Source organism: Ranitomeya variabilis, chromosome 3 (assembly GCF_051348905.1).
Source record: "Ranitomeya variabilis isolate aRanVar5 chromosome 3, aRanVar5.hap1, whole genome shotgun sequence".
NCBI classification, from domain to species: Eukaryota; Metazoa; Chordata; class Amphibia; order Anura; family Dendrobatidae; genus Ranitomeya; species Ranitomeya variabilis.
In genome coordinates, this window is record NC_135234.1 from 731,002,497 (window position 1) to 731,027,121 (window position 24,625).

General features: G+C 47.3%; 1 pseudogene; it reads left to right on the forward strand.

Moving 5' to 3' along the window:
- The first annotated feature begins 342 nt into the window (after window positions 1-342).
- LOC143817782 (rho-related BTB domain-containing protein 2-like) lies at window positions 343-24,123 on the forward strand (annotated as a pseudogene).
- The last annotated feature ends 502 nt before the right edge of the window (window positions 24,124-24,625 follow it).

Genomic DNA, 24,625 nt, shown 5'->3' on the forward strand with positions numbered 1-24,625 from the left:
GGTCACGTGGAGGAGGTACATGTGAGAGGATGGTTGAGTACAGATAGAGACTTGTGAAGGGTGGTATCCGCACGTTGATATTCAGGCGTTGTTTCTTGGCCTGATGCTTAGGTTGTCTTGTCATGCAGGGAGGTCACACAAGGGAGACTTTCACGGGGAGAACTTGTGGATGAGATACATGTGAATTTGAGAGGGCGGATGGGAATGGATGGAGATTTGTTTACGTGTGAGGAGTGGTATTCACATTAATACTCAGACATTTCCTGCCCTGATGCTCAGTTGTCTCCTCGCAGGTCAGATGTGGTGGTGCTTTGATTCTCGTTGGCTAACCCTCATTCTCTGCATCACGTCCAGAGCATGTGGCTTCTGGAAATCAAACACTTTTGCCCCCGGACACCCGTGGTTCTTGTGGGATGTCAGCTGGACCTTAGATATGCTGATTTGGATGCTGTGAATAGAGCCCGTCGCCCCCTAGCCAAGTGATTGATTTGGCTGCCATCCATTACCTGACATCCATTACCCACAGTCCAAATCTTAACACTTTACTTGTGCGTTTTGTCTTAGACCTATAATGCCGACTGATATCCTGTCTCCAGAGAAGGGTCACGAGGTGGCCAAGGAGCTGGGCATTCCCTACTATGAAACCAGCGTGGTGGCACAGTTTGGGGTGAAGGACGTCTTCGACAGTGCCATCCGAGTTGCCCTCATTTCCAGAATACACTTGCCGTTCTGGAAGTCTCATCTGAAGAAAGTTCAACATCCATTGCTCCAAGCCCAGTTCTTACCTCCAAAGCCGCCACAACCCATCATTCACCTCCCAGATACCCCACAGTGTAATGGCCAAGCCCCGGCGGCCTTGCTCTCCACGCCACTATGTGCTGATGTGGTGTTCCTGCTGCTGAGTGGACAGAAGATCTTTGCCCATAAGGTTTATCTGGCCACTGCCTGCTCCAAATTTTATGACCTCTTCAAGCTGGAATTGCTTCCTGCAGAGATGATTGATGCGACAGCAACATGTCGGAGTTCAAGGGTGACTGAACCTTTATGGACCAGGAACCTCATTGAGGATGAGAATCATGAGGCCTTAATTAGGCATCGTTTTCTGTTAGGATTCCAGGCAAGGATGATGATAGTGGTATTGATGTGGACAGTGTGGAGAGTACACCTCTTGATTGGGGTAGGAAGTTATCAGATTGGGGTAGGAAGTTATCAGATTGGGGCAGAGGCTTCGTTGGTGTACAGATAGATATTGTAGACGATCCACTAACGCATCGCAGGAGGCCAATGATGGTTGCCCAGATGGATGCCTTGATTCAGGAGCAGCAGCTGCTGTTAACATGTGCAACTCTCTTCAGGGAAGTGGAAGGGCACCATGTCAGCTTCTGGAAGCCAGAATCTCACTGATTTATAAAGAAGGGAAAGATCCGGAACAATGCGGCAGCTATAGGCCTATATCATTGTTGAATATGGATCTAAAACTTTATGCGGGAATGATGGCGAACAGAATTGCGGTCATGCTGCCTCAGTTAATCTCCTTAAATCAATCCAGATTTGTGAAAGGTAGAGAGGGGAAAGACAATACATATAAAATCCTTCATCTGATGCAATACGCAAAACTGAAGAAAATACCGATTGTGCTAATGAGTATAGATGCTGAAAAAGCTTTTGACAGGGTTGACTGGACATTCCTACAGGAAACGTTATTAAAATTTGGTTTCCCCCTTCCAACAATAACTGCGATTATGGGTATGTACTCAATGCCCACAGCTAAAATAAGATTAAATGGATTTCTTACGGACTCATTCCAGATCCTCAATGGTACAAGGCAAGGTTGTCCAGTGTCTCCATTACTCTTTGTCCTATCACTGGAACCACTTCTACAGGCCATTCAACAATGTGAAGATGTAGAAGGTTTACAAATCCGTGATACCCATTGCAAAACAGCGGCATTTGCAGACGATCTTCTATTAGTAATCTCAAAATCCTTAAAGAGCATTCCGGCCATAATGGACATTCTAGAGTGTTACAGCAAACTCTCTAATTTTAAAATAAACCAAACAAAATCTGAACTATTAAACCTAGGCTTACCAAACAAGGTGGTGAATCACCTTAAAACTGCTTTTCCCTTCTCCTGGCAACAGAAGAGTTTAACATATTTAGGCATTCAGTTATGTGCAACTGACAAAGATCTTGTTACCCTTAATTATAATCATCTATTAGGAAACACGACTTCATGCCTCCGGTCATGGAAAGACACTTTTCTATCTTGGATAGGAAGGAAAAACATTCGAAAAAGTTTAATCTTACCAAAATATATTTACCTGTTTAATATGCTCCCAATCCAAATTCCCTACTCCTTTTTAGCTAAAGTACACTCCCTATTCTTTAATTACATCTGGCAAAAAAGTGAACAGCGAATTAATTCTAAATCCCTCACGCTCCCACAGGACATGGGAGAAATGGGTGCTCCAGATATTGCAAAATATTATCAAGCAGCACATATTTCAAGAACGATCCACTGGATCAGAAATTCAGAGGATAAGCAATGGCTAAAGATAGAAGAAGCAATGTCCCCTATCCCTCTGCGTTCCATCTTGCTGGGACAAAACAATGATCTGCCCTTACCCAAACTAACAAATATTCACACATTAGCCACAACTAAGATATGGAAAAAACTATACCACAACCTGGCTCCCCCTCTCTCCCCATTAACAAAATCACAGACCTCTTAGATTCCCTGCCTATACGGGCTGCCCAAATCCCATTAGAGCAGTTGTTTGAGGACGGAGCACTTCTACCCTTGCAAGAAATACACAAAATACCCGGACTTTCGGGACTAACTTTTCTACAGCATGGTAAACTCTCACATATCTCCGGCTGGAGATACCTTTCGATTGATTTCAATAGACCCCTGACCCCCTATGAAACACTATGTTCCAGACCGCAACCTCCCACCCGAATCCTCTCAATAATATATCAATCTATACTTAAAATGGATGTATCACTGAAACGAGCTTATATAGCCAGATGGGAAAGGGACTTGGGTACTTCCTTTTCCGAGTCACAGATCAACCATATATACAGGCACTCACATGGTCCCTCCAACTGCGTACGCATTGAAGAAAACTCATTTAAGATTATTACCAGATGGTATATAACGCCTAAACGCATACAGAGATGGAACCACACCTCAACCACTAATTGTTGGATATGTGAAGCAGATGAAGGTAGCTATAATCATATATGGTGGTCCTGCCCGTTGCTCTCCCCATTCTGGAAAGAGTTAACCTCTATCACACGTAGAGTATTAGGTAAATGTATTGTCTTGAAACCAGAAAATGTTTTTCTTAATCTCCCAATCTGGCCAAATGATAAGGACGCCACCAAATTGACCCAATTCATTCTGGCAGGGGAAAATCCTTAATTCCCACATTTTGGAACTCTATAACAGTACCCACCGCCCATCAGTTATACTCCAAAATTGAACAACTATACCACATTGAGGAACTAGCTGCGAGAATTAATCATACCACAGCTATCTTTCATAACACTTGGAAGCCTTGGACCCAGTTCAGGACACAGCCTACATTCTACGATATATTATCGCCATAAATAATTACAGACCCCAAGGTGTCACCAAACCTGTCCTTACCCTTCCCACAATCCCCTCCCTCTCCGCTCCTTCTCTTTCTCTCTTTACCCTCTTCTCTTTACTTTTCTTGTTATATGTTAAAGTTATCCTGACAATCAAATAAGAGAGCCAGAACACATGTAATAACATTAGTATTATGTTAGCTCTTTTATAGTAGACATGTGAAGCTTGTTATGCTAACAAGACATTTGATTGTTTGTATTTGCTATAGTCACATATATCTAAAGCTGTTTGTTATCTTTGAAAATTTTCAATAAAAAGACAATTTTAAGAAAGGAGCAGCCGCTGCGGGCAGTACTGGAGTACTTGTATACAGGACACCTGGACCAGAGCAGGGCAGAGCTCATGCAGATCGACACCATAGCAGAGGCCCTAGGGGTCTTTGACCTTCGTATGATGGTCTCCAATTTGCTGAATAAAGAAGGCTTCATAAATCAGGAGATCACAAAAGCCTTTCATGTCAGGAGAGCGAACCGGATCCGGGAGTGTCTGAATCGAGGTCTCTCTCTGGCACTTAATCACAGAAGAGGGGAATAGATTGGAGGATTGAATCCCAGGGGGAGTATTGGGTTTCCCGGGGGATGGATAGAAAGATTGGGTCCCGAGGGGGTTGCTTGGGAGGATTGGAGTCTCGGGGGGGGGGGGGGGGGGGCAGGGTGGATCGCAGGATCGGTTTCCCGGGGGGGGAGAGGGGGATCAAAGAATTGGAATCCCTGGGGAGAAAATGGTGGTGGATTGGATTTGGGAGTGAAGGATTGAATCCCAGGAGTGGGGGTGGATAGGAGGATTGGGCTCCATGGGGTGGAGCAGAGGATTGAATTTCCAGGGGGAAGGGAATGGATTCCCATAGGGTGGATTGAAGGATTGGATTCCCGGGGAAATGGGTGGACTGGAGATAATTGGTTTCCTGGGGATGGATCGGAGGATTGGGTTCCTGGAGGTGGGGTGGATTGGATTATTGGATTTTCAGGTGGATTCCAATGGGGTGGATTGGAGGATTTGGATTTTTAGGGGGGAATGGGTTGATCGGAGGATTGGGTTCTTGGGGGTGGATTGGATGATTGGGTTCCTGGGGGTAAGGTGCATCGCAATATTGGATTATTGGATTTCCAGTGGGAAGTATGGGGTGGATTTTCGGGAGAAATGCGGGGTGGATTTTCGGGAGGAATGCGGGGTGGATCTGAGTCCAGGGTGAAGGAGGTAGGATTGGAGAATTGGGTTGCTGGGGGACGATTGCATTCCTGGGGAGGTAGATCGGAGGATTGGATTCCCAGGGGGTGGATCAAAGGATTGGATTCTGGGAGTAAGGGTGGATTGAAGGATGTGGGGTGGATTGCATTATTGGATTTCCAGGGGGATGGGTTCCGGGGGAGGTGGGGGTATCGGAAGATTGGATTCCCGGGGGGAAGAGGAGGGATTGGATTCCTGGGGGAATTGGGTTGATCGGAGGATTGGGTTCCTGGGGGAATGGGTTTGTGGGGGTGGATTGGAGGATTGGATTCCTGGGGAATGAACAGGAGGATTGGATTCCCGGGGAATGAACAGGTGGATTGAATCCTGTGGGGGGGGGGGGGCGGTCGTCTCCTCCACTAAATATGACTCTGTCCTCCTATCAGATGTGGTGTTTACAGTGGACGATGGGCCTGTGCCGCTTCTGATTGCAAACTGTGACTGGATGGTGGCCATGTTCCGGGGCTCATTCCGGAAGAGCTGTACCCGAGGGGTAACATCTTGTTCTTTTAGTGTGTATTACTAGGAGGATATGTGTTTGCTGTCAGACGAGGGAGGGGGGGTCTGGTAATGTGAATGATGACTCCAGCCTTCAGGACACCTCATTCATGCAGCTCCACACAGTGAAGACAGACGAAATTTGTGCTTTGCACATCTGACCCTGAGTCACCCCCAGAGCTAGTCACTATTCTGCTGTTACATTGTCTTATCCTCCAGTCACCTCCAGAGCTGCACTCACTATTCTGCTGTTACATCGTGTCTTATCCTCCAGTCACCTCCAGAGCTGGTCACTATTCTGCTGTTACATCGTGTCTTATCCTCCAATCACCTCCAGAGCTGCACTAACTATTCTGTTGCATCGTGTCTTAACCTCCAGTCACCTCCAGAGCTGCACTCACTATTCTGTTGCATCGTGACTTATCCCTCAGCACTGAGGTCACGCTGGCACTAAAGTACAGTCATCAGACTTAATATCCTGAAAGCTGACCGGCATGCAGCAGAGATCAGAGTTCTGCTGGAAGATTTGCTGCTGGTTCTGAAAACTGTCATCTTGGGGGCAGATTCATGAAGACCGGTAGTTTTATTATGTTGTGATGCTGGAGCCAGGTGCTCCCAATTCATTTAGCGGCATCTGAAAAGTGATAGGTGTCTCTGCATGCTCTTTGTGTGTTTCTGCGTGCTCCTCCTTGTGTGTCCCTGCGTGCTCCTCCTTGTGTGCCCCAGCGTGCTCCTCCTTGTGTGTCCCAGCGTGCTCCTCCTTGTGTGTCCCAGCGTGCTCCTCCTTGTGTGTCCCTGCGTGCTCCTCCTTGTTTGTCCCTGCGTGCTCTTCTTTGTGTGTTTCTGCGTGCTCCTCCTTGTGTGCCCGTGTGCTCCTCCTTGTGTGCCTGTGCGTGCTCCTCCTTGTGTGCCCCTGCGTGCTCCACCTCGGGTGCCCCTGCGTGCTCCTCCTTGTGTGCCCCTGCGTGCTCCTCCTTGTGTGCCCCTGCGTGATCCTCCTTGTGTGCCCCTGCGTGATCCTCCTTGTGTGTCCCTGCGTGATCCTCCTTGTGTGCCCCTGCGTGATCCTCCTTGTGTGCCCCTGCGTGATCCTCCTTGTGTGCCCCTGCGTGATCCTCCTTGTGTGCCCCTGCGTGATCCTCCTTGTGTGTCCCTGCGTGATCCTCCTTGTGAGCCCCTGCCTGATCCTCCTTGTGTGCCCCTGCGTGTTCCTCCTTGTGTGCTTCTGCGTGCTCCTCCTGGTGTGCGCCTGTGTACTCCTATGTGCTCCTCTGTGTGCTTCAGCGTGCTCCTCCTTGTGTGCTCCTAGGTGTGCATCCGCGGGCTCCTCCTTGTGTGCCCCTTGTGCTCCTCCTTGTGTGCTCCCGTGTGCTCCCGTGTGCCTCCGCGTGCGCCTGTGTGCTTCCGCATGCTCCTGTGTGCCTCCTCGTGCTCCTCTGTGTGCTCCTGTGTGCTTCTGCGTGCTCCTCTGTGTGCTTCTGCGTGCTCCTCCTTCTGTGCGCTTGCGTACTCCTATGTGCTCCTGTGTTCTTCCGCGTGCTCCTCGTGTGCCCCTTGTGCTCCTGTGTGCTCCTCCTTGTGTGCTTCCGCGTGCTCCTTGTGTGCTTCCGCATGCTCCTCTGTGTGCTTCCGCATGCTCCTCTGTGTGCTTCCGCATGCTCCTCTGTGTGCTTCCGCATGCCCCTTCTTGTGTTCCTCCTTGTGTGCTCGTGTGCCTCCGTGTGCTCCTCCTTGTGTGCCCCTCATGCTCCTGTGTGCTTTTGCATGCGCCCGTGTGCCTCCGCGTGCGCCCGTGTACTTCTGAATGCGCCTCTGCGTGCTCCTCCTTGTGTGCCCCTGCGTGATCCTTTTTGTGTGCCCCTGCGTGATCCTCCTTGTGTGCCCCTGCGTGATCCTCCTTGTGCCCCTGCGTGCTCCTCCTTGTGTGCCCCTGCGTGCTCCTACTTGTGTGCCTCTTCGTGCTCCTCCTGTGTGCCTCTTCGTGCTCCTCCTGTGTGCCCCTGCGTGCTCCTCCTGTGTGCCCCTGCATGCTCATCCTTGTGTGCCCCTGCGTGCTCCTCTGTGTGCCTCCGCATGCTCATCTGTGTGCGCTCCCGTCCCACCTCAGCTTTCCCCACCCTGTTGGTGTTGGGTGAAAATTCCATGAAAACACCAATTGTTGCATAGTTTTTCACAGCTTCGCGTTGCGCCAACATTTTGCGACCTATAGCTGTTAGAGTAGAATGCTGACATAAAAGCTCTGATGAATCGGCTCTTAGTTCTCAGTGTGGCCGGTGGTCCCTGTGGGGCACTGGGAGTTTTCTGGTGGCTTCTGTATCTGAGACTGAGGTGGACTCTTATTGATTCAGCAGTGTCCACCATGACGTAATCACGGAGCTCTCTGTCCATCTCCCACAGGTCTCTCTGCCGGGCACATCATCCTCCTGCCTGCAGGCGGTCCTGGAGTATTTGTATCTGGGTCACTTCTCTCCAAAACCTGAGCTGGACTGCAGGCCCTGACCGGTAAGCAGTTTACGCCACCCTTGACCATGCACGACTAAGACAAAAAGGGGGTTCACATACTATAGACACACTGGGTCACACCATAGTTACTGGTGGTCACACTAAATTGTGATAATGGTTTCCCGCGAGGCCACCCCGAGTCCCGCGACACTATCCTTGTGTGTGAGCCAAAAGAAAAATGAAGAAGACAAATTCCCAAAAACAGTAAGGGCCGGTTGTGGTGAATGCCCTCAGCCTGCTGTGCGGTCAGTCGGCTGAGCCTCAGGTCTTGTGTAAGACAGGCAAAGGTTTCCTCCATCTGCACTGAGCCGTGTCCTTGCTCTTCACATGGGATGACATGTGAGGGACGCGCTGCTCCCCGTCCTCTATTCACAGGTCAACAAAAAAAAAAATTTTTTCTGGTGTCCAAAATATTTTAATGAATTTGGGGTATTTTTGGGGTGCTGATTCTGAATATGCTATCAGTTTTGCCAGATTGGCTCAAGTTTTTGAGATTTTTGGTATCTTATTTATAGCACTTGTTGGTAAATGCGACGCATCATCTCATTAATTTCTTTGGATTAGTACTTGAACTGAGCAGTTCTCAATATAGTTTTGTGTTAATTAGTGTTCTAAAAGTTGATCATAGCTTGATTTTTGCACTAACTTTATGTTGTTGTCTGTTTTCCAGTGAAAAGCATGAACTCATCAAGAAGAAGTTGTCTTAACGATCCAGACTCATTCTGTTACATTTGTGGTGAATACACACTGCCAAAACATAGAAGAAACATAACAGACTTCGTAAAAAAAAGTGTATTTTGCCTATTTTGGGGTTATGCTTGGGGACCAAGACAAGTTTTGGGCACCACACATAGTGTGCAAAGCATGTATCGAATTATTACGAAAATGGAGCAAAGGACAAAGAAAAAGCTTCAAATTTGGTGTTCCAATTGTGTGGAGAGAGCAAAAAAATCATCATGATGACTGTTATTTCTGTGCAGTGCAAGTGCAAGGATTCAATAAGCATAAGAAACGAAAATGGGAGTATCCTAACATGGAATCTGCAAGAAGGCCTGTCCCTCATTGTGAAGATGTGCCTGTACCTGTGTTTACCATGTTACCTGACCTTCCCCCACCTGATGATGATGAAATGCAGGGTATGGAGCTAAACATCAGTTCTGGAAGTGAACTAGAATATGAAGGAAGTTTCAGAACACCTACGCAATTTACCCAAGGAGAGCTCAACGATCTAATAAGAGACCTCAACCTCTCAAAAAGTGCATCCGAACTTTTAGCTTCAAGGCTAAGTGAAAAAAATTGTCTGACGCCTGGAACTAAAATTACATCTTACAGGACCAGAGAAGAAGCACTTCTTCAATTTTTCTGTGAAGATGACCTACTTGTATATTGTAAGGATATTCCTGGCCTGATGCTGCAAATGGGTTTACAAGTATATCGTCCTGAAGACTGGAGGCTTTTCATAGATAGTTCTAAAAGGAGTTTGAAATGTGTTTTGTTGAACAATGGCAATCAGTGTGCATCTCTTCCAGTAGCTCACTCAACTAAACTTGCAGAACAATACAAAAATGTCAAAATGGTCTTGGAAAAACTGTGCTACCATGAACATTCGTGGCTGATATGTGTTGATTTAAAAATGGTCAACTTTTTACTTGGACAGCAAAGTGGATACACAAAGTATCCTTGCTTCATCTGCATGTGGGATAGTAGAGCAAAACATCAGCACTGGGAGAAACTGTATTGGCCTCCAAGGGACACCTTGACAGTAGGAGCATCAAACATAGTGAACGAACCTTTGGTGGACAGGGAAAAAATCATTCTACCACCACTTCACATAAAGTTAGGATTAATGAAGCAGTTCGTCAAGGCATTAGACAAAGATGGTAATTGCTTCATGTAGATCTGCAGATCTTTCCCTGGTCTTAGTAGCGAAAAACTGAAGGCAGGAATCTTTGATGGTCCTCAAATTCGGAAACTCATTAAAGATTCAAATTTTCCTAAGGAAATGAATGACATTGAAGCTGCTGCATGGTGTAGTTTTGTGTTGGTAGTGAAGAACTTCTTGGGAAATCAAAAGGCAGACAATTATGAAGAACTGGTACAAAACATGCTATTGAGATTTAGAAATCTGGGTGTACACATGAGCATTAAATTGCATTATCTTCACAGTCACTTGGACAGATTTCCAGAAAACCTTGGAGATTTTAGCGAAGAACAAGGGGAGAGATTTCATCAGGATATTATGGTGATGGAGGAAAGGTACCAAGGCAGATGGGACAGACATATGATGGCTGATTACTGCTGGAATCTACAGCGTGACTGCCCGAATAGCTCACATAGAAGAAAATCATATAAAAAGCGCTTTTCCAGCGATTAAATGTCTCCTATCTTTCATGTCTTGTTCATTTTTGAAGATTACTTTCTAAAACTAGTTAAAATAAACTAAAATCAACATTTACTTTGTTAAATTTATTGTATTCATGACAATATCAATAAAGTTAATGCGCGTGTAGCAAATTACGTCTTTTTTTTACACATTTTACGAAAAATCTCAAAAACTTGAGCCAATCTGGCAAAACTGATGACATATTCAGAATCAGCACCCCAAAGTTACCCTAAATTCGATGAAATATCTTTGGCACCAAAAATGCTGTTGACCATCAATGCGACCTCCAGAATGAGATCACGATCAATGCAAACATCCCGGCAGCACTTGCTCTACAATGAGTCTCCATCATGGGGCACCTTTTTTCTGCAGAAGGCCATTTGGATATTTAGATCTTCCTTCGGGGGTCGTACAAAATTATCAGGTTGAAAATTCCCCTGTTATATTTGGTGAAACATTTAACTAACTTCCCCTAATGTGACATCTGTAGCTGCTTCTCCTAGGTGACGCGTGATGGTATGGACAGGGCCGGACTGGGACTAAAATTCAGCCCTGGCATTTGAAGTTACACAGGCCCACTTGTCACATGGTGACTGTATAATATCTTTGTACACTTGTAGGTTACAAGAAGTGAGGGGAGTGTAACACGACTATATAACATATAATCACAGCTGTATTCAGCATTACAGCTCAGTCCTATATATTGCTTTTAGTTGCAGTACCAAGAAAAGCTTCTACTTTAACTACATAACCGGATCTCGTAGATAATGAAGGGATTGAGACGACCAAAGGCTATGGAACCTCATTCTGATGCTCCATAAACTTTGCCTACAGCCACTTTTTGTTCCGCTGCGCAGCACGAGACCCGGTGACTCTGAAAAGTGGTGACATCAGTAACATCACTGCTCTTCAGATATTCCGGGTCTTGCACTGAGCTCAGTGACTGTGAAGAGTGGTATTGTTACTACCGTCACTGCTCTTCAGAGTCGCTGGGTCTCGCCGGGTCTCGCCAGGTCTGGGCTAGTAGTGGGGATGTCTGATAGACAACTCTCCATTACTTACACCAGGGATTGATAGCAGCTGACATGAACCCTAAAAATCATTACACATACCAGAATTAAATGCTCTGGCAGCTGGGAAAAGCAGTAGTTAGCGCTATTCCCAGGCACCGGGTGCTAACTACAACAGTCATCATCCTTGCCTCATCACCCTGCGAAGCATTTCTGTTGTATTTACATGCGCTGATCTCAGGCCGCTAAACGAGTGTGATCGACAATACTGAAGTCGTTCGCTTGTTTCCCGGCCTCTTTACATCAACTGAGAAAGAATGATGGGGACAGAACAATCACAATTAGATCAATCTGTCCCCATACAGTATCATGTTATCAGCCGCACAACTACAATTTACACCGGCAATGTGCTGCTGAGAACAAGGATTTCTGTTCCCACGTAAACAATCCAATCACTCGATGAATAGGCAGCATTTTGCTTGTTTAGTATAATACACCCCATAGTCCTCCATATATTATAATGTGCACCTCAGTCCTCCATATAGTATAATACACTCCTCAGTCCTCCATATAGTATAATACACTCCTCAGTCCTCCATATAGTATTACACAATCCATATAGTCCTCCATATAGTATAATACACTCCTCATAGACCTCCATATAATAAAAGACACTGCAATTCCTCCATATAGTATAATACACTCTTCAGTCCTCCAAATAGTATAATACATTCCTCAGTCCTCCAAATAGTATAATACATTCCTCATAGTGCTCCATATACAGTAGTATAATGCCCCACCATTGTCATCCATGTAGTACAATTCACTTCCCATAGTATAATGCACCCCATAGTTCTTCATATAGTATCATTTATTCCCCATAGTCCTCGATACAGTATAATGCAGCCCACATATAGTATAATGATGCCACCCGAGTATAATGCAGCCACCCCACAGAATATATTGTAGCCCCGAGTATAATGTAACCCCCCCAGAGAATATAATGCAGCCCCCTCATATAGTATAATGCAGCCCCTGCATGTATAATATATGGTAGCCCCCTCATAGAGAATAATGCAGCCCCTCCATAGAATATAATACAGCACACCATAGAATGTAATACAGCCCTACCCCATAGAATGTAATACAGCACAGCCCCCATAGAATGTAATACAGCACAGCCCCCATAGAATGTAATACAGCACAGCCCCCACAGAATGTAATACAGCACGGCGAAGGTGGGGGGTGAGGCGGCGCCGGCGGGGTGGGGGTGAGGCGGCGCCGGCGGGGTGGGGGTGAGGCGGCGCCGGCGGGGTGGGGGTGAGGCGGCGCCGGCGGGGTGGGGGTGAGGCGGGGTGGGGGTGAGGCGGCGGTGGGGGGGTGAGGCGGCGACGGGGGGTGAGGCGGCGACGGGGGGTGAGGCGGCGACGGGGGTGAGGCGGCGACGGGGGTGAGGCGGCGGCGGGGGGGAGGCGGCGACGGGGGGTGAGGCGGCGACGGGGGGTGAGGCGGCGACGGGGGGTGAGGCGGCGGCGGGGGGTGAGGCGGCGATGGGGGGTGAGGTGGCGCCGGCGGGGGCAGGGGGTGAGGCGGCGCCGGCAGGGGGTGAGGCGGCGCCGGCGGGGGGTGAGGCGGCGCCGGCGGGGGGTGAGGCGGCGCCGGCGGGGGGTGAGGCGGCACCGGCGGGGGGTGAGGCGGAGGCGGCGCCGGCGGGGCGGGGGGTGAGGCGGAGGCGGCGCCGGCGGGGCGGGGGGTGAGGCGGAGGCGGCGCCGGCGGGGCGGGGGGTGAGGCGGAGCCGGCGCCGGCGGGGGGTGAGGCGGAGCCGGCGCGGTGGGGGGTGAGGCGGAGCCGGCGGGGTGGGGGGTGAGGCGGAGCCGGCGGGGTGAGGCGGAGCCGGCGGGGTGGGGGGTGAGGCGGGGTGGGGGGTGAGGCAGAGCCGGCGGGGTGGGGGGTGAGGCGGGGTGGGGGGTGAGGCGGGGTGGGGGGTGAGGCGGCGCTGGCGAGCAGCCCACTACTGCCAACGGCCCTTCTGGCATTTGCCAGAACAGCCCGATGGCCAGTCCGGCCCTGGGTATGGATGATGTTACTCACAGCTGCTTTTCCAGATTTGCGCTGGCCTCGATCACAGGCAACTGTTTGTGATAAGTTTTGTAATGAACTCGCAGCCGTAAGGTACACCGAACACAGATGTATATAACCCAGGAGGTCTCCTCATAGTGGGAAACTCATCACTGGTCGCTTTACATTTATAAAACACAAGTGGGAGGTCTTCAATATACACCACATAAGAAACACCAAGACTGCTGTATACACATCACACAGGAAACGACAAGACTGCTGTAAATATGTCACATAGGAGACCTAGAGACTGCTGTATATACGTCACATAGGAGACCCGAGTGCTGTATATGTATCACAGAGACTGCTGATATGTCACATAGGAGACTGCTGTATATACATCACACAGCAAACGCCAAGACTGCTGTATATACGTCACATAGGAGACCTAGAGACTGCTGTATATACGTCACATAGGAGACCCGAGTGCTGTATATGTATCACAGGAAATGCCAAGACTGCTGTATATACAGTTAGGTCCATGTATATTTGGACAGAGACAGCATTTTTCTAATTTTGGTTACAGACATTACCACAATGAATTTTAAACAAAACAATTCAGATGCAGTAAGTTCAGGCTTTCAGCTTTCATTTGAGGGTAGTTTCAGCTCCTTAACATATGCCACCCTGTTTTTAAACTGAGCAAAAGTAATTGGACAATTGACTCCAAGGCTATTTCATGGACAGGTGTGGGCAATCCCTTCGTTATGTCATTCTCAATTAAGCAGATAAAAGGCCTGGAGTTGATTTGAGGTGTGGTGCTTGCATTTGGAAGGTTTTGCTGTGAAGTAAACATGTGGTCAAAGGAGCTCTCCATGCAGGTAAAACAAGCCATCCTTAAGCAGCGAAAACAGAAAAAAAAACATCCGAGAAATTGCTACAATATTAGGAGTGGCAAAATCTACAGTTTGGTACATCCTGAGAAAGAAAGCACTGGTGAACTCATCAATGCAAAAAGACCTGGGCGCCCACGGAAGACAACAGTGGTGGATGATCGCAGAATAATCTCCATGGTGAAGAGAAACCCCTTTACAACAGCCAACCAAGTGAACAACACTCTCCAGGAGGTATCAATATCCAAATCTACCATAAAGAGAAGACTGCATGAAAGTAAATACAGAGGATTCACTGCACGGTGCAAGCCACTCATAAGCATCAAGAATAAAAAGGCTAGACTGGACTTTGCTAAAAAAAACATCTAAAAAAGCCAGCACTGTTCTGGAAGAACATTCTTTGGACAGATGAAACCAAGATCAACATCTACCAGAATGATGGAAAGAGAAAAGTATGGCGCAGGCGTGGTACAGCTCATGATCCAAAGCATACCACATCATCTCTAAAACAAACACGGCGGAGGCAGTGTGATGGCTTGGGCATGCATGGCTGCCAGTGGCACTGGGTCACTAGTGTTTATTGATGTGACACAGGACAGAAGCAGCCGAATGAATTCTGAGGTATTCAGAGCCATACTGTGTGCTTAGATCCAGCCAAATGCAGCCAAACTGATTGGTCGTCGTTTCATACTACAGATGGACAATGACCCAAAACATAAAGCCAAAGCAACCCAGGAGGTTATTAAAGCAAAGTGAAATATTCTTGAATGGCCAAGTCAGTCACCTGATCTCAACCCAATTGAGCATGTATTTCACTTGTGAAAGACTAAAATTCAGACAGAAAGGCCCACAAACAAACAGCAACTGAAAACCACCGCAGTGAAGGCCTGGCAGAGCATAAAAAAGGAGGAAACACAGCGTCTGGTGATGTCCATGAGTTCAAGACTTCAGGCAGTCATTGCCAACAAAGTGTTTTCAACCAAGTACTAAAAATGAACATTTTATTTAAAATTATTGGATCTGTTTAATTACTTTTGGTCTCTTTAAAAACAGGGTGGCACATGTTAAGGAGCTGAAACTCCTAAACCCCTTAAGGAGCTGAAACTCCTAAACCTTTCATCCAATTTTAATGTAGATACCCTCAAATGAAAGCTGAAAGTCTGAACTTCAACTGCATCTGAATTGTTGTTTAAAATTCATTGTGGTAATGTCTATACCCAAAATTAGAAAAATGTTGTCTCTGTCCTAATGTATATGGACCTAACTGTACATCACATAGGAGACCTAGAAACTGCTGTATATACATCACATAGGAGTCCCCGAGACTGCTGTACATACGTCACATAGATCCCGAGACTGCTGTGTAAATGTCACATAGGAGAACCCGAGACTGTTGTGTAAATGTCACATAGGAGACGTCACATAGGAGATCCCGAGACTGCTGTACATACGTCACACAGGAAACACCGAGACTGCTGTGTATACTGTTGTGAATTTGGATTCTGGGCTCCCCCGGTGGCTACTGGTGGAATTGAACTGGTGTCTTCATCTTCTCTGTTCACCTGTTCCCATCAAGATGTGGGAGTCGCTATATAACCTTGCTGCTTTGTTAGTTGCTTGCCGGTCAACAATGTTATCAGAAGCCTCTCTGTGCTTGTTCCTGCTCCTAGACAACTACTAGATAAGTTGGACTTTTGTCCATGTTTGTTTTTGCATTTTTGTTCCAGTTCACAGCTGTAGTTTCGTTACTGTGTCTGGAAAGCTCTTGTGAACAGGAATTGCCACTCTGGTGTTATGAGTTAATGCCAGAGTTTTAAAGTAATTTCTGGATGGTGTTTTGATAGGGTTTTTAGCTGACCATGAAAGTGTTCTTTCTGTCTTCTGCTATGTAGTAAGTGGACCTCAAATTTGCTAAACCTATTTTCATACTACGTTTTGTTATTTCATCTTAATTCACCGCCAATACATGTGGGGGGCCTCTGTCTCCTTTCGGGGTATTTCTCTAGAGGTGAGCTAGGACTTATTTTCCTCTGCTAGCATTATTTAGTCCTCCGGCTGGTGCTGGGCATCTAGAATCAACGTAGGCATGCTACCCGGCCACTGCTAGTTGTGTGTTAGGTTTAGTTCATGGTCAGCTCAGTTCCCATCTTCCAAGAGCTAGTTCCTATATATGCTGATGCTATGTTCTCTTGCCATTGAGATCATGACAGTTTGACCGGCCCACAAAGTGTTAATTGTTTGGGCTGAAGCAGGAGATAGAGAAGTGTTTAAGGGAAATTTTTTTTTTTTTTTTTTCCCTTCAGAGTTTTGCTGTCTAGCCCTTAATTGCTGTCTAGCTGCTTCTTACCTCCTCTTAACCCTTGAATGGCTCTGTGTCCACCTGTTTGTAATGGATCTTCAGAGTGTAACTGCAGGTTTGAATAATCTCGCCACGAGGGTACAAAATTTGCAAGATTTTGTTTGTCATGCACCTGTATCTGAGCCGAGAATTCCTTTGCCGGAATTTTTCTCGGGGAATAGATCTGGGTTTCAGAATTTTCGAAATAATTGCAAATTATTTTTGTCCCTGAAATCTCGCTCTGCCGGAGACCCTGCACAGCAGGTCAGGATTGTGATTTCCTTGCTCCGGGGCGACCCTCAAGACTGGGCTTTTTCATTGACACCAGGGGATCCTGCGTTGCTCAATGTGGATGCGTTTTTTCTGGCCTTGGGGTTGCTTTATGACGAACCTCATTTGGAGCTTCAGGCAGAAAAAACTTTGATGTCCCTATCTCAGGGGCAAGATGAAGCGGAAATTTACTGCCAAAGATTCCGTAAATGGTCTGTGCTTACTCAGTGGAATGAGTGCGCCCTGGCGGCGACTTTCAGAGAGGGTCTCTCTGATGCCATTAAGGATGTTATGGTGGGGTTCCCTGTGCCTGCGGGTCTGAATGAGTCCATGACAATGGCTATTCAGATCGATAGGCGTTTGCGGGAGCGCAAACCAGTGCACCATCTGGCGGTGTCCACTGAGAAGTCGCCAGAGAGTATGCAGTGTGATAGAATTCTGTCCCGAAGCGAGCGGCAGAATTTTAGACGTAAAAATGGGTTGTGTTTCTATTGTGGTGATTCTACTCATGTTATATCAGCATGCTCTAAACGCACTAAAAAGCTTGGTAAATCTGTTTCCATTTGCACCTCACCGTCTAAGTTTATTCTATCTGTGACCCTGATTTGCTCTTTGTCATCTATTACCACGGACGCCTATGTCGACTCTGGCGCCGCTTTGAGTCTTATGGATTGGTCCTTTGCCAAACGCTGTGGGTATGATTTAGAGCCTTTGGAGACTCCTATTCCTCTGAAGGGGATTGACTCCACCCCATTGGCTAATAATAAACCACAATACTGGACACAAGTAACTATGCGTATTAATCCGGATCACCAGGAGATTATTCGCTTTCTGGTGCTGTATAATCTACATGATGATTTGGTGCTAGGATTGCCTTGGCTGCAATCTCACAACCCAGTCCTCGACTGGAGAGCTATGTCTGTGTTGAGCTGGGGATGTAAGGGGGCTCATGGGGATGTACCTGTGGTTTCCATTTCATCATCTATTCCCTCTGAAATTCCTGAGTTCCTGTCTGACTATCGTGACGTCTTTGAAGAATCCAAGCTTGGTTCGTTACCTCCGCACCGAGAGTGCGATTGTGCCATAGATTTAATCCCGGGTAGTAAATACCCAAAGGGTCGTTTATTTAATCTGTCTGTGCCTGAACATGCTGCTATGCGAGAATATATAAAGGAGTCCTTGGAAAAGGGACATATTCGTCCATCGTCATCTCCCTTAGGAGCCGGTTTTTTCTTTGTGTCAAAAAAAGACGGCTCTTTGAGACCATGTATTGATTATCGGCTTTTGAATAAAATCACTGTAAAATATCAATACCCATTGCCGTTGCTGACTGATTTGTTTGCTCGCATAAAGGGGGCCAAGTGGTTCTCTAAGATTGACCTTCGTGGGGCGTATAATTTGGTGCGAATCAGGCAGGGGGATGAGTGGAAAACCGCATTTAATACGCCCGAGGGCCACTTTGAGTATTTAGTGATGCCTTTTGGTCTTTCAAATGCTCCGTCAGTTTTCCAGTCCTTTATGCATGATATTTTTCGCGATTATTTGGATAAATTTATGATTGTGTATCTGGATGATATTCTGATTTTTTCGGATGACTGGGACTCTCATGTCCAGCAAGTCAGGAGAGTTTTTCAGGTTTTGCGGTCTAATTCTTTGTGTGTGAAGGGTTCTAAGTGTGTTTTTGGGGTACAGAGGATTTCCTTTTTGGGATATATTTTTTCCCCCTCTTCCATTGAAATGGATCCTGTCAAGGTTCAAGCTATTTGTGATTGGACGCAGCCCTCTTCTCTTAAGAGTCTTCAGAAATTTTTGGGCTTTGCTAACTTTTATCGTCGATTTATTGCTGGTTTTTCGGATATTGCTAAGCCATTGACCGATTTGACTAAGAAGGGTGCTGATGTTGCTGATTGGTCCCCTGATGCTGTGGAGGCCTTTCGGGAGCTTAAGCGCCGTTTTTCCTCTGCCCCTGTGTTGCGTCAGCCTGATGTTGCTCTACCTTTTCAGGTTGAGGTCGACGCTTCTGAGATCGGAGCTGGGGCAGTGTTGTCGCAGAAAAGTTCTGACTGCTCCGTGATGAGGCCTTGTGCCTTCTTTTCCCGTAAATTTTCGCCCGCTGAGCGGAATTATGATGTTGGGAATCGGGAGCTTTTGGCCATGAAGTGGGCTTTTGAGGAGTGGCGCCATTGGCTTGAGGGGGCCAGACATCAGGTGGTGGTATTGACGGACCACAAAAATTTGATTTATCTTGAGACCGCCAGGCGCCTGAATCCTAGACAGGCGCGCTGGTCATTATTTTTCTCTCGGTTTAATTTTGTGGTGTCATACCTACCGGGTTCTAAGAATGTTAAGGCGGATGCCCTTTCTAGGAGTTTTGAGCCTGACTCGCCTGGTAACTCTGAGCCCACAGGTATCCTTAAGGATGGAGTGGTATTGTCAGCCGTTTCTCCAGACCTGCGGCGGGCCTTGCAGGAGTTTCAGGCGGATAGACCTGATCGTTGCCCACCTGATAAACTGTTTGTTCCTGATGATTGGACCAGTAGAGTAATCTCTGAGGTTCATTCTTCTGCGTTGGCAGGTCATCCTGGCATTTTTTTGGTACCAGGGATTTGGTGGCAAGGTCCTTCTGGTGGCCTTCCCTGTCACGAGATGTGCGAGGCTTTGTGCAGTCTTGTGACGTTTGTGCTCGGGCCAAGCCTTGTTGTTCTCGGGCTAGTGGATTATTGTTGCCCTTGCCTATTCCTAAGAGGCCTTGGACGCACATCTCGATGGATTTTATTTCAGATCTGCCTGTTTCTCAGAAGATGTCTGTCATCTGGGTGGTGTGTGACCGTTTCTCTAAGATGGTCCATTTGGTTCCTCTGCCCAAGTTGCCTTCTTCTTCCGAGTTGGTTCCTCTGTTTTTTCAAAATGTTGTTCGTTTGCATGGTATTCCTGAGAATATCGTTTCTGACAGAGGGACTCAATTCGTGTCTAGATTTTGGCGGGCATTCTGTGCTAGGATGGGCATAGATTTATCTTTTTCGTCCGCTTTCCATCCTCAGACGAATGGCCAGACCGAGCGGATTAATCAGACCCTGGAGACATATCTGAGGTGTTTTGTGTCTGCTGACCAGGATGATTGGGTTGCTTTTTTGCCATTGGCGGAGTTCGCTCTCAATAATCGGGCCAGCTCTGCCACTTTGGTGTCCCCGTTTTTCTGTAATTCGGGGTTTCATCCTCGATTTTCCTCTGGTCAGGTGGAATCTTCGGATTGTCCTGGAGTGGATGCTGTGGTGGAGAGATTGCATCAGATCTGGGGGCAGGTGGTGGACAATTTGAGGTTGTCCCAGGAGAAGACTCAGCTTTTTGCCAACCGCCACCGTCGTGTTGGTCCTCGGCTTTGTGTTGGGGATTTGGTGTGGTTGTCTTCTCGTTTTGTCCCTATGAGGGTCTCTTCTCCTAAGTTTAAGCCTCGGTTCATCGGCCCGTATAAGATATTGGAGATTCTTAACCCTGTTTCCTTCCGTTTGGACCTCCCTGCATCCTTTTCTATTCATAACGTTTTTCATCGGTCATTATTGCGCAGGTATGAGGTACCGGTTGTGCCTTCCGTTGAGCCTCCTGCTCCGGTGTTGGTTGAGGGTGAGTTGGAGTACGTTGTGGAGAAAATCTTAGACTCTCGTGTTTCCAGACGGAGACTCCAGTATCTGGTCAAGTGGAAGGGATACGGCCAGGAGGATAATTCTTGGGTGAATGCATCTGATGTTCATGCCTCTGATCTGGTTCGTGCCTTTCATAGGGCCCATCCTGATCGCCCTGGTGGTTCTGGTGAGGGTTCGGTGCCCCCTCCTTGAGGGGGGGGTACTGTTGTGAATTTGGATTCTGGGCTCCCCCGGTGGCTACTGGTGGAATTGAACTGGTGTCTTCATCTTCTCTGTTCACCTGTTCCCATCAAGATGTGGGAGTCGCTATATAACCTTGCTGCTTTGTTAGTTGCTTGCCGGTCAACAATGTTATCAGAAGCCTCTCTGTGCTTGTTCCTGCTCCTAGACAACTACTAGATAAGTTGGACTTTTGTCCATGTTTGTTTTTGCATTTTTGTTCCAGTTCACAGCTGTAGTTTCGTTACTGTGTCTGGAAAGCTCTTGTGAACAGGAATTGCCACTCTGGTGTTATGAGTTAATGCCAGAGTTTTAAAGTAATTTCTGGATGGTGTTTTGATAGGGTTTTTAGCTGACCATGAAAGTGTTCTTTCTGTCTTCTGCTATGTAGTAAGTGGACCTCAAATTTGCTAAACCTATTTTCATACTACGTTTTGTTATTTCATCTTAATTCACCGCCAATACATGTGGGGGGCCTCTGTCTCCTTTCGGGGTATTTCTCTAGAGGTGAGCTAGGACTTATTTTCCTCTGCTAGCATTATTTAGTCCTCCGGCTGGTGCTGGGCATCTAGAATCAACGTAGGCATGCTACCCGGCCACTGCTAGTTGTGTGTTAGGTTTAGTTCATGGTCAGCTCAGTTCCCACCTTCCAAGAGCTAGTTCCTATATATGCTGATGCTATGTTCTCTTGCCATTGAGATCATGACAGTATACGTCTCGTAGGAGACCCCGAGACTGCTGTATATACATCACATTGGAGACCCAGCTGTATATACGTCACATAGGAGACCCTGAGACTGCTGTATATACGTCACATAGGAGACCCTGAGACTGCTGTATATACGTCACATAGGAGACCCTGAGACTGCTGTATGTTACATAGGAGACCCTGAGACTGCTGTATACATGTTACATAGGAGACCCCTAGACTGCTGTATATACGTCACATAGGAGACCTCGAGACTGCTGTATATACATCACATAGGAGACCTCAAGACTGCTGTATATATGTCACCCCGAGACTGCTGTGTATACATCACATTGGAGACCCTGAGACTGCTGTATATACGTCACATAGGAGACCCTGAGACTGCTGTATAAACGTCATAGGAGACCCTGAGACTGCTGTATATATTACATAGGAGACCCTGAGACTGCTGTAAAAATGTTACATAGGAGACCCCTAGACTGCTGTATATACGTCAAATAGGAGACCTCGAGACTGCTGTATATACGTCACATAGGAGACCTCGAGACTGCTGTATATACGTCACATAGGAGACACAGAGACTGCTGTATATACGTCACATAGGAGACACTGAGACTGCTGTGTATACGCCACATAGGAGACACCGAGACTGCTGTGTATATGCCATAGGAGACACCCGAGACTGCTGTATATACATGCGATAAAGGAGACACCCGAGACTGCTGTATATACATGCGATAAAGGAGACACTGAGACTGCTGTCTATACAGCACACAGGAGACACCAAGACTGCTGTCTATACGTCACACAGGAGACAGAGACTGCTGTCTATACATCATACAGGAGACATAAAGACTGCTGTCTATACATCATACAGGAGACACAAAGACTGCTGTCTATACATCACACAGGAGACACAGAGACTGCTGTGTATGCAACACATAGAAGAAACCTGGATTGGAGTATGCACATCACAGAAGACAATGGAGCTGCGGCATAAACATCACAGGAGAAGACATGGTTCCTGCTGCAGTCTTTTGTGGGACAGGAGCGCATCAGACACTCACTCCTCTCACAAAGTACATGAGCGGCCGCACAGAACCCCGGACCCCAATCCCATCCAAGATCAGAGATTGTGAGCCTGGCATCCCCCCAACATCAGGGTTTGATCTCGCAAATGCTCTTGTGGTTGAACGGGTGAAAATTCCCACAGACACCTCCACCCCCAAAAAAATGTTCTTGGGTTTTTTCTGTGAAATGGACAGTGTGAATGTTCTCTTACATATTGCACATATACCGGTATTATGCTCCAACTCATTCGTTTGGTTTTGCCTGAAATATCTTGTAAAAATCCTTCCCAGAACAGTAGAGCTATTATATCTGCAGAGGGATGACTGGATGTGAGGGGTCATACTTTTCTCCATATTAATGTCTATGGATGTAGAGGAGAGAGAGAAGCCCGTGGAGGTGGGGGGCACATACTTTTCTCCATATTAATGTCTATGGATGTAGACGAGAGAGAAGCCCCCGGAGGATGCGGGGGGTACATACTTTTCTCCATATGAATGTCTATGGACGTAGATGAAGAAAGAGAAGCCCCATGAGGTGAATATGGGGGGCACATACTTTTCTCCATATTAATGTCTACGGATGTGAATGTGGTGGTGGGGGTACGTACACTATATAATACAACACATGTAATGTTATGCACACAATGTATATAACATATATACCCTCTGTGTAATTTCTCTGGGGTGGAGGTCTCTCTGGGGTGGAGGTCTCTCTGGGGAAGAGGTCTCTCTGGGGTAGAGGTCTCTCTGGGGTGGAGGTCTATTCTGTGCAGTCTTTTACTTGTCACGTACTTTTGTCCTGTTCTAGAACACGCTGTGGACGAGCTCCTGGAATCCTATGTGCAGGGAGCAGATATCGATGGACAAGTTCTCGTGTATCTGAACATAGCACAGGTGAGTCGTCTTCGGTGGGCCGTTTTTTGGTGAGTCGTCGTTTTCTTCGGTGAACCATCTTCTTCGATGGGCCAACTTCTTTGGTGAACAGTCTATGATGGGTCTTCTTCAGTGGGCAGTCTCCCTTGGTTGATCATCCTAGCTGCCCGTCTCTTGTAGGTCGCCTTCTTCAGTGGGCTGTTTTTCGTGGGCCATCTTCCTTGGTGGGTCATCTTCTATGGTGGGCCATCTTCAGATGGCTGTTTCCTTGTGGGGTCGTCTTCAGTAAGCTGTCTTTCCTGGTGGGTCATCTTCAGTAGGCAGTCTATGGTAGAGCATCTTCCTCGGTGAACAGTTTTGGTTGTCCGTCTTCGACTGCTTGTGGATGAAAGCATTCCTGGATGACTCGGCTGCCTTGTCTTTTTCTTTTCTAGTTCCACAACCCCAAGCAGCTAACGGACTGGTACCAACTACAATGCTGTGTGCTGGAAGTTCCCCCGGGACATGAAGTACGTCGCCAGGTGACTATTGTACTGCGGTACAGAAGCGCTAGTTCAGGCATCTGGTGCTCTATAATGAGGTTTTCTCTGCTCTCCCCACCAGATAACAAGAGCCACTTTGAGCGCTGTCGCTGGCCACCTGTTTGGTACCTGAAGGAGGAAGATCTCTACCTGTGCTGTAAGAAGGAGCGCAAGCGCGAAGAGATGATCCGTAAGCAGCACAGCAAGAGTAAATGGTGCTTCTGGCATCCCTCGTCCTCTTCATCTGTTTCCTGAGGCCAGCTGCTCCTGTGCCCTATATGGTGAAGATGTACGTGTTCCTGCCAGTCTGAGGCTAGTTTATTCTGAATTTATGTTGCACAACATGGACCACGCAAGACCATGACGATATTAGCCACTCGGAAATTTCCAAACCAGGAGACACCACAAGTAAAATCCTGACCACTGACCATCTGCCCAGGATTCTAGATGTTGGGTTGCGATTTCCTGCACCCTGGTGGAGTGCGGGGCCTGGAGCAGTGCGGGGCCTGGAGCAGTGCGGGGCCTGGAGCGATGGCACCTGTTACACTGTCAGTATTAGCCATGATTGGGGATACACTAGTGGAGAATGGGGTAGACCTAGGGCCGTGACCTGGCCACAAGCCGTCACATGGTCTTAACAGGCTCCTTTCCCTTGTTACATGCCACACACAGCCTCACATGTACGTCCTTGGCACGGTCAGAACATTTCCCCCATTACATGCATGTATCATGAATCTTTTATGTATTACACGTATTC